Source organism: Acanthisitta chloris, unplaced genomic scaffold (genome assembly GCF_000695815.1).
Source record: "Acanthisitta chloris isolate BGI_N310 unplaced genomic scaffold, ASM69581v1 scaffold3460, whole genome shotgun sequence".
NCBI lineage: Eukaryota > Metazoa > Chordata > Aves > Passeriformes > Acanthisittidae > Acanthisitta > Acanthisitta chloris.
The window spans coordinates 39993-50431 of NW_008652030.1; positions in this window are offsets into that span (position 1 = coordinate 39993).

Here is a 10439-nt window from a genome sequence, read left to right on the forward strand (position 1 = left end):
CAATTCAGAAAGCAAGTATGTGACTTTAGTTGAATACAAGGGCAGTGCATTTGGGTTACATTTATTTTTACACTATAGTATACATAATATTATCACTCTGTCACTGGCCTATTTGGGTCTCTACAGCCATTAGCTTTCCCAACTGACTTGGAGTCTGCTGATTCTCAGATACCTCCACAAAGGAAGAAATATGTTTCCTTTATCAGCCTGTGGAACAAACAAGTCTGAGGTTTTTCCTATATGCTGTAATTATCAGACGTTTGAGAGAAGAAGTTCATCTTGAGTTAACTCATTCAAGTTGGGGCACAGAAAAGCCTTCAGAAATCATCTTTCAAGCAGCAGAATTCCACATCCTATGTCTAACTCCTCCAAGCAATATGCATTGTCACAGGCTTCTACTCCTCCACTCTACATTGTCAGCACCTCCATAAGAGACATGAAGGAACAAAAGGGATGGAGAATTTGTGAAAATAGCTTTCCAAGTTCAACTCCAAAGATAACAGAGTTTGAGAACAGAAAGATGTATCCAATGATACACACAGAGGAGAAGCAAGCACAGTACAATGAAGTACCATGGTGATCCTGACCCGTGTCAGGGAACATTCTGGCAGCTACACTTACAGGACTGCCATTCCAGGAGCTCATAACAGCATTCCCAACTACACCAATAAAGCAGGCTCAGTATTTCTGTTCACCATGCCTACGCATTCATGAAGAGTCTAATAAAAAGGCTAAGTAAAACATACATAATTTTCTAAACTCAGGACTCAGGCTATTATTTACTAAAAATGTTATGAATCCTTACAAGTTTTAGGATGATTACTATGGTCTTGTTTATATGAATGACAAAGCATCTTATAATCATAACTTTTACTTGCATTAAAAGTATAAGGTAATCTAATGAATTAGAATTTAAATGTGTGTGTATGATTCTTGGTCCTTTCAGATTTCTTTTTGCTCGCTACTGCATCGTTTGGCAAATAAAATAATAAAATAATCAAGCCTACATTCAAACATTTCTGTTAGCCTCAACTATTTTATATAAACAAACTAGCCAGAGAGGCTTCTCATCCCACCAATTTTCTATAACCGAGTCCCAGAACATTGTTTGAAACTCTGTTCATTAGCCTGGCTCTGCTGAGGTGCCCAGGTACCTGGTGAGCAGGTAAAGCAGAACGAAGTACAAAAATCCAGTTAGAAAACTAGACCTAAAAGGAATTCAAATGCCTGGTCAGGGCAAAGCTCTTCACCACTGAGCAAAGATGTGGTGCAACAAAGCGTTTCTGAGACAGTACTGTCACCACTGCATGCAAAAGTGCACTTTCACTATTAAAACTACCATATAATTTTTGTCATCAGTCAGATCTTCACACAGCTCATGGACATGTAACAACACCCTTTTTGCCTAGTTTCTGCCCAGACTCCCTCTGACCTGCCTGCATCCCAACCCTGGTCTGTAGCCACCGACAGACTGCACCATTTATCTGCCTCTAGAAACACTGAAGGCGACTGCTCCACAGGGTGCTTTAAAATGCCACATGCTAAGCAAGTATTCATTACAATTGTTGCTCTTGCATATGTATAGATAACACATTAGCAGTCTGTAAGTCCCAAAATAGATAATAACCAAGTGCCATAAGTGGAACTGGCATAGCCTTCAAGAGCACTTTGGCTACACTAATTTTCTCAGCTAATCACCTGCAGTGTTTACAATGCACCAGTAAGGTAGGTCACAAGCAGAAAACAAAACCAGAAATAACACTGAAGCTGAACAGCCTGGATTTGGGAAAGAAACGAAAGAATCCTATGGATCATTTTATCATCATAGGCACACCTTCTCCCTCCTGCTTTGTATTGACTTGAGCACTTTTTTCCCTCTCACAATACAGAATCTCACTGTCTTTCAAAGGATGGACAGCAGCAGCTATGCAGAGCAGAAAAAGGCAAAATGCCAGTATTTACCAATTGATGCTGTGTAAGTATTTAAAAGCTCCCAATCTCTTACAGTATTTGATAATCTCTTGGTTATTGCTTCTCAAGCAAAAGACTGGTTATTGATGAAAAATATGCATCTTTCCCTGTACAGATTCAATGAACTCGATTGAATTAATCAATTAAATAGACCAAGATTTCCTCTCTTGTAGCTGTTTCACTTGTAGTTCTCAAAGCATTTTCTTTAGCAAAAGGTTCATGCTCTTGTTTAGAAAAGGACAGGTAATTTCGCTTTCAGGTGGTTCAACTCTAAAACACAATTCAGTGTGGAAAAAAGCTGAGTATTTGCAGTAAAGATGCAATCAGTTTCCTCTCCATTGTACCTTCTTGATACAGTCATTTTTCTGTTTGTATCAGAAGATCTTGCCACACTAACATAGCTCAGCACGTACTGCTGTTACTGCTGCAAAGCCTCAGCTAAGGGGAGCAATACTGAAATCCTGCCTCATTGAAAACATTAAAAGGGACACTGGATTTATTTCTGTTGTCACACTTTTTGAAACGTGAGCTGTTCTGTACCTCCATTAAACATACAAGGGATTATCTCAATTCCTACGAGCAAGAAGCTAATCATACAAGCAGTGTGGTACTTGCTTATGCACAGTACTTTAAATGCCATGCATAATACAGGTACAGTGAGAATGTATATTGTCTGGTTAACACCATTTCATTTTCAGCCACAGCCCTCAAAGCAAATACAGCTTTAAGCAAACCCTGTGACCCTTTAGAAAAGTGCTTTTTCAATTTGACACATGCAACAGAAAACTGTAAAAGCTACATATTAGACTGAACTTCAGCAGAACTGAGGAGCCATGCTACAGCCCCCTACCTGACCTATGAAGCCATACAGCAATAACTACTTCACTACCCAGGAAACACCACAAATCAACAAAACTGGGTCCCTCTGTAGGCCAGCCCGAACCACTTCCCAAAGCTTTCCCTGTTCCCCACAATCTCCACCCTACTGCTCACTTCCTGCCACTAACACCAACTTTCCCCATTCCTCTCCACAATTCTGCTGAAGAAACATGCTGCTCATAGTGTCCCTTCGTAGTGTTTGCAAACGAAACCACTATAAAAGGTGCAACTCCAGGCCCCGGCTGCATTTCCCCCTGCAGTCCAAGGACAGCTTATCACTCCGGTTCCCCTCGCCCAGCCGCAGCTGGAACCAGCAATCTAATTTTACGACCAATACTCACCCGTGCTCCCCCTGCAGTCCGAGCGGGAACAGCTCCACGTGCACATCCCATCTGCCTTCCAGCGCATCCTAAATTTAGATTATTTGCATTCTGGGAGTGCTGTCTCAGTGTGCACAGTGTAACCTACTTGTCTAGGCTGTCAGCTTCTCCTAAACCTCACAACAGTTGCTTACATTTGCACGGAAACAGTTAACTGGGACACCTTTGAAAGGCAGGAACCTCCTATTGTCTTGACTTTTTTCCAAATATAAAAATCTGTAAAATGGGAATAACAGTTCACATACTAACAACTTCTGGAGTGCTCGTTAAGCATATGTACCCATCACTGCCCACAGAACTGTCCCTTTGCCTGTGTTACTCACATTGTGATGAGTCCAGTCATCAACACTTCAAATATTCACGGGAAGGATTTACTGCCACCCTAGTGATGTGCAGCCATTCAGCCGTGAGTGCTATTTATCTGTAATGTGATAAATTTAAATATAGATTTTGCAACTGCCCAACTCCAGTAGCCACAACATTACTCCTATTTCAAGCTGTGGTTACTATCCTGTGACAACCTGCAATAGCACCATTACTTAGACACTTTTACACCACTGTGTGAACATCAATACAGTACAGTTTATCACTCCTAACTTTAAGTATCTTGTAAATATATAGCAAATATATAGCGACGTTTTGACTAAGCAAAACATCAGCACAGCTGTACAAAATAAACAACTGAGCATTTATAACCAAAAATGTTGCACCACACAACTGTTAATGCCAGGGGTTTTTATCTTTCTACTGCTCCGGGACCAACTTCCCTTTTAACCCGAAGTCCAGGGCGGGGCTGCCCCAACGCAGTGCCCAGAAACGCAGCTCTGCGCCGCCCAGCACCCTGTGCCCCTCTCCCGTCACCGCCTCCTCGGGAGGGAGAGCTTTTCACCAGGCACATCTGGGCAAGTGCCAAAGCTCAGCTCCTTCTACCCACAATGGCTGCTGCATGTTCTTCCATCCATTTCTATTCCTCGCATGTTTCGTTTCGGAGCAGCCCTGGAACAAGTGAGAGCATGCTGCAGCTGCCGCGAGGAAAGCAGCCAGCTCCTGGCAATCCCTGCATCCCACAGAGGGCTGGTTCTGCACACAGCCACTGAAAAACAACTGCCTGCTCCGTCGCACCCCCTCCTCGGAGCGCTCCTCTGCCACGCTGCCTGCGGCTCACCCCGACACGGGACACTCTGCCAACACTTCCAGGGTTATTCCCCTTACGGCTGTTTTACAGGCTGCTCTCAGCACACACGTACACACAGAGAAAGTACACAACGCTACCAGCAAACATCCTAATGGCAACTCTAAATAAAAGACTGATTGGAAGTTTAAAAGGGATTTTTTTTATCAGTAGCTTTGTGTTGCTGTGGAAACAGGATTCCAAGGGCATATCCAGGGATAAGAATCTTTCTGAAATAGTGAATAATTCTGCTTACACCCAGAATAGGAAAGGCAAAAATAATTCCCAGCAAGCAAGCTGATCTATAGAGATCTTTAATCTTTTCATTCAGGCTACATTTAGCTCAATCATGGACATTTCCACAACATGCTGACATTTATCAAGTTACAATGCAAATAGCTTAAACTTATTTTTAAGACTGCTGTAAATAAAATAACGCAGTATTATGACAGAGCAATAACCAGCAATACCCCAACAGACTGCTCACTACAGTTTTGGGGGTGGAGAAAGGTGGCAGCAGCAGTGCAGATTTGCAGAGAGTTTTTTGTTTGAGGCATCTATTTTTTATTAATAATCAGATATTAACCCTTTCAGATTCTTCACAATAATTAGTTTCTTACTCTAGATGATAAAAACACATGGAGCAGCTACAGTGTATGATTCTTTTAATAAAAAGAAAATACTGGAAAAAGGATAAAAGTAGAGTTTCAAATTTGAGGACATTCAGTAATGTGCCATTTTTATACTGCTGAATGTACTTTTTGTCACCAACTGTAAACACCTACATTTACTATAAATGTTTCTTTGCTCCATTTAATCATAATATTTTTGAAGACAGATAAGTAAATTAGTAAGTATATGTTCATTAGACCTCTTTTATTAGCACTAACTTACAGAATCAGCACCTGGTTTTAAAAGGAGTAAGTGCCTATTCATACTGAGATATATTTCCCTTGTTTCAACAGACCTCAGTTTTTGCACAGATGACCCATGTTTTCATTTTGACTTCTCAGCTTTCTCTAGAAGAGATGCTCAGTAACAAAGCATCTCCCAGGCTTGTCAGCTATGAATTCAAGAAATAAACTATAGAAACACGAGTATCTTAATATACTTCTACTTTTCTCCATTAAAGATTTGGTTTTACAGACTAATTCCTACCATGCAGGAAAGTCAGTAATCCATGAAAATGGAAAGCTACCTAAAGACTGGATTCTTTAAAAACAACAAACAAACCCTCAGCCTGGAGGCTCTAGTTGCTTTTCAAGAACTGAAAAGACAACAGCTTAAACAGGAGCACCATGTACTTTTTCATCCTACTCTGAGGGCAAAAGTCAAATAAATTGTAATTCAGCACTCCTGAATCATCTATTGGTATGCTACAGCCACTCCCCATTGATTACTAAAAGACAGCTGTATGTATTACCTTCTTAGTCTTTGGTAAACACGCACAAGCACTAACAGTTTATAATCAGAGTCAAAAAAACCTTGTATTCAAAACTGAGATACTTCAGAGTAAGCTTAGGTACAAGATATGTTGTGACATACAGCTCCCTGCAGACACTGAAACCTACTGACAAGTTCTCCCTGCTTTCTTGCAGCTCATGCTATACAAATGGCAGCAGGGAAAGACTGAGCAACAAGGGAGCACTAAAATATACACAGATCCAATTCGTAGTAGTACTGACCTGGCCCTACCTGAAAACTCCTATCTGCATGCTATTTGAAAATCTGGGGGTTGGCTTGGGGGGTGTTAAGCAGTTCTTAATTTGTCAGGATTCTGGTATCAATGGATTAGCTTTGGGACTAGGAAAATATGAATCCCTGTTTCTAAACCTTTCATCATGACCCTTCTGCAAAGCAACTGTCATCCTTCCAAACTCCTCACAAGTACATCCACGTTCCTAACCCTTTTTGTCTGTTGCTTACCCCCAAATGATCCCTGCTATGGCTTCATTTTGTTTTTATTATAGAAAATACCTAAACAAACTATTTTTGGTTTGCATTTCTTATAAAGTTTATTTTTTTTCTTCTCCAACAAGGGGGAAAGAAATGTGACTTCTAAACCAGTGCCCTCTATTTTACTACAAGTCCACAGCAAGGTGCCCATGAAACCCCTGCAAACTGCTCTATTGTGCTTCTAGTCAACCTCTGAGGCTCACTGGGTCAAAACGTAATAGTATTACATTCACCTCTGCCACCTGCTTTTGCAATCATCATTCTCATAGCAACCAAAATCAATCCTAATAGTAAAGGGTTTTGGTACAATTATACCAATGCCTTCCTTCCATGACAAAGGTGAACACTTACTCTCGTATGATCTTACTCAGATCTTCTGATCTACTACAGGTTATTGCCCTTCATGTCACAAATTTTTAAGGCACTTTCATAACCTCCTATTGGAGATCTGCTTTCGTATGTCTGCTTGAATAATTCTTACTGAGACTGCTGAGGCACTGGCACAGGCTCCTCAGAGAAGCTGTGGCTGCTCCACCCCTGGGTGTTCAAGGCCAGGTTAGATGAGGCTTGGAGCAACCTGGGCTAGTGAAAGGTGTCCCTGCCCCGGGCAGGGGTTGGACCTAGCTGATCTCTAAGGTCCCTTCCAACCCAGGCCATCCTGTGACTATCATTCTAATAGGTTACAAAAGCTTGGTTTTATTTTTCAGAATCTGCAAAGTAGAATCCTCTGGATCTTTGCAAAGAATTACAGGTTTAAGCTATTTACTGGGCACGTAATAATTACTTAATAGCTGAATTCCTTAGATCACTTCTAGTATTTTGAAAACAAATAGCTAGTCATGCAAAATGGAGTCTGCTAAATAAATTACTTTTGCCAGAAGCTCAGTCAATTCATAATCCTGGGTGTGGCAGACCAAACGATTTGTGTTTTGTTAGCACCTACTAAGCAGAACTATGAAGAGCAGCAACTCTAGAACTACACCTTAGAAGAGGCATTAGAAAAAATATTGGCAATTTCACCCAAAGTTCTGTATTGTTTTGCTAATACATATTATTTAGCTTTACAGTGTTTTGATCAATCTTAGTTGCTTGAAAAAAATAAATCATTTATCTCAATCTCTTCTACTATGTATTTTTCTTTCCATACCTTTAGCTGTGAAGCACTGTGACTTCAAACCATCATATATGCCTACTCTGCTTTAGGCCACTTCAGTTCAAGTTTGTCTTCAAAAAAATAGACAACTCTTACATCTTATTTTATCTACTTCTTCCCTTCCCACTTACCCTGCCTGTTTCAGAGGTTTACTGCTTCTCCACTGCAAATATTTCCTTTGATAGCACCTATGCCAAATTTAACAAACTTCACTGCTGAGTTTAAAGGCCCTCTGGCTACCTGTGAAACAAACCCTCATTCCAAAGGCACCCATTGCTTTTGATAAAATATTATGATATTAAATATCACTATCTTTCTTCTCAGTATACACAGACAATTCTTGTGGGAAAGAATTTCAGCCTACAATTTTAAGAGCTCCACAACATCAGAGACAACCTAAGAGGTCAGTGAATTAAAAGGAGTGGTTGTGCCTCACACCCCGGCCCTTTCTCACTTTTTTGGTTGGAGAAGTATCTTTCTTTATGCCAGTTCAGAGAACTGAAGCAGCTCAAATTTGCAGCACACACAGTAAAGATGTCTCTACCTGCATATTCCTATTCCCTTCCTGTGTCAGCACTAGCACGCACAGGGCTTTGTGTCAGTCACTTAACTTACCACCTTTAATTTTATTTTTTATGAAGTAACTGTTCAGCTTAAACCAGTTTTCCAACACATCAAACTCTACAGCTGTGCAAGCACCCACACCAGAGCGGAGGGAGGAACGACAAGCAGGAGGAAGGGAGGGAAAGGCTGTCCCTTCAGCAGCAGTGCAGCCCCAGATCAGCACAAGTCAGCCATGGAAACCACAGCTGAGGTGTCTGAGCCAGACTGTCATGAAAGCTCAGCCTCCACACACAAGCCCATGAAGTGCTGACTTCCTCCTCCTGTGCTTATGGCTTCGAAAGAGACAACAAAAAAGCCACCAAGACAGCAATAACAGGTCAGTTATGTCACCACTGTCACCCCAGAGTCTGCAAAACAACATCTACTACCCCCTAGCAGCAAAGCAAGCACCATAAATGTGTGCAGGAAATATTTCCCCTTTCCTAGAGAGAAGGAAGAGCATTACCAGAGAGCTGTGAGTGGTGATGGTATTAACAAATCATAGAATGATTCCCTATGACTTCTAAAATCCCCCAATCTGGTTTAGTCTTTTGTCTAATAAGCTCTTTTGTCTAATAAGGTTCTAATTTGACTTATATCCCAAATAGTCCTCCTAAAATCAGCTTTAGAAAAAGGAAAAATACACAAGATCAGACAATTACTCTATTTTTCAGTAATTAGCTTATTTAATTGATTCCACACAATATAAATCTGCAGAAGAGACAGCTGACAGTTATTTTACTCCAACAGAAAACACAACAAAATCATCCATGCACACTCAGAAGCAGAGATTTTCCTAAACCTGTAGAAACATCAGTGCAAAAGGAAAACTATCTCAAAGCACTACAGAAAGCAAGGTCACTGCTACTGTCCACTCAGCTGTGTTTAGCTCAGTATTCCACTTGCAAAGCAAAACAAACCAACCAAACCACTAGCACCAAGTGTGCATCTCACCACTATCAGAAGTTACTTCCCTTCAGCATCAGCTTAGATGGCATTTTTTTAAAAAGATGGAAAAACGTTCAGAAAGACATCCAACAGCAAACTCTCAGCATATGGAGTGTTTTGCTCGGATGGGCTATCAGCATTAAGACCTGTTGGCTAGTGGAGTTAAAAGGAAGCTATTTCACAACTATGAAACACTCAGAAAAAAAAATCTAATATAGAAGTCAGCCCGAATGACATTTGGGGTACTTCGCACCATCCATATCCCAGTAAAACTGGGCAAATTCTATATGGAAGCATTTTGGGGAGAATTGATTTGTGGTGCTCAAATGACCTCAAGTTTTACTCAGGACACATCAGCAGTATTTGGTGGAGCAAACTGCCTTCCTTCCAAACAAGCAAGAAGTAAGGTACTGCAGAGACAGCTGCTAATTTTAAGAGAAACTGCAAAATGAAGTAATTGCACATTATAAACTGTAAGCCTAATTGCAGGTTGCTGGTACTTAAAACATACCCACAACACAGACGAATTACTTTCCACCACGTAACAAAAACTCTCATTTGCATTCTAATCACCACAGAGTATTTCGGTATTTTATGAAAATTCTCTTAAAACACAAAAGAAGAACCTCCAAGAGAAGAGATTTTCCCTTAAGAGAACTTAGGCGGTTGTGATTTTAGGTACGGCTGAAAGAGATGTGCACAACTCTGCTAAAACTAGACTGTCATGAAGATTCTGCCCAAATCTAATAGAACAATATTTCTGTTAAAGCCTTTCTACAAGACATACATACACACTCACACAGATCAGTGTTTGATCCACCACTGAGAGGCAGCTTGGCCTGGGAAGGCACACCACAAGCTCCTGGCACCCTCCCCTGAGCCAATGCAGCAGCCAGGGCAGCAGGAGCCTCCGGGGACAGCCAGGGCACAGCCAGGGCTGCGGGGGGACGAGGGGCTGCCTCTGCGCTGGCTCTCCTCGGCGGAAAGGGGTGGAGACAGGAATGCTGCTGAAACAGAAACCAACTCCTGCACCCCGATGGAGTACGAGGAACCTTGCCAAAGTATCTACCACTAACTCATGAAATAACCCCATATGAATTAGCCACAGTTATTACTGCTTGGATCTTATTAATCTACCTGGTCACAGCTGACACTGAAGTAAAGCATATTCGGCTTTTCATGTACCTTGCAAAAAGATGAGTTTGAGAATAATTTCTTTACATACCAAAAAGTTGTAATAAAGCAAAGGAAAATTAACTCCCTTCTGAAAAGGAGAGTCACTCATAAGCAAACCAAAGTCCTTAGTGTCTGTCCTAGTGATTAACAGAATGTAATTTTACACAGATAAATCACCTGAAACAAACTACACTCCTGAATT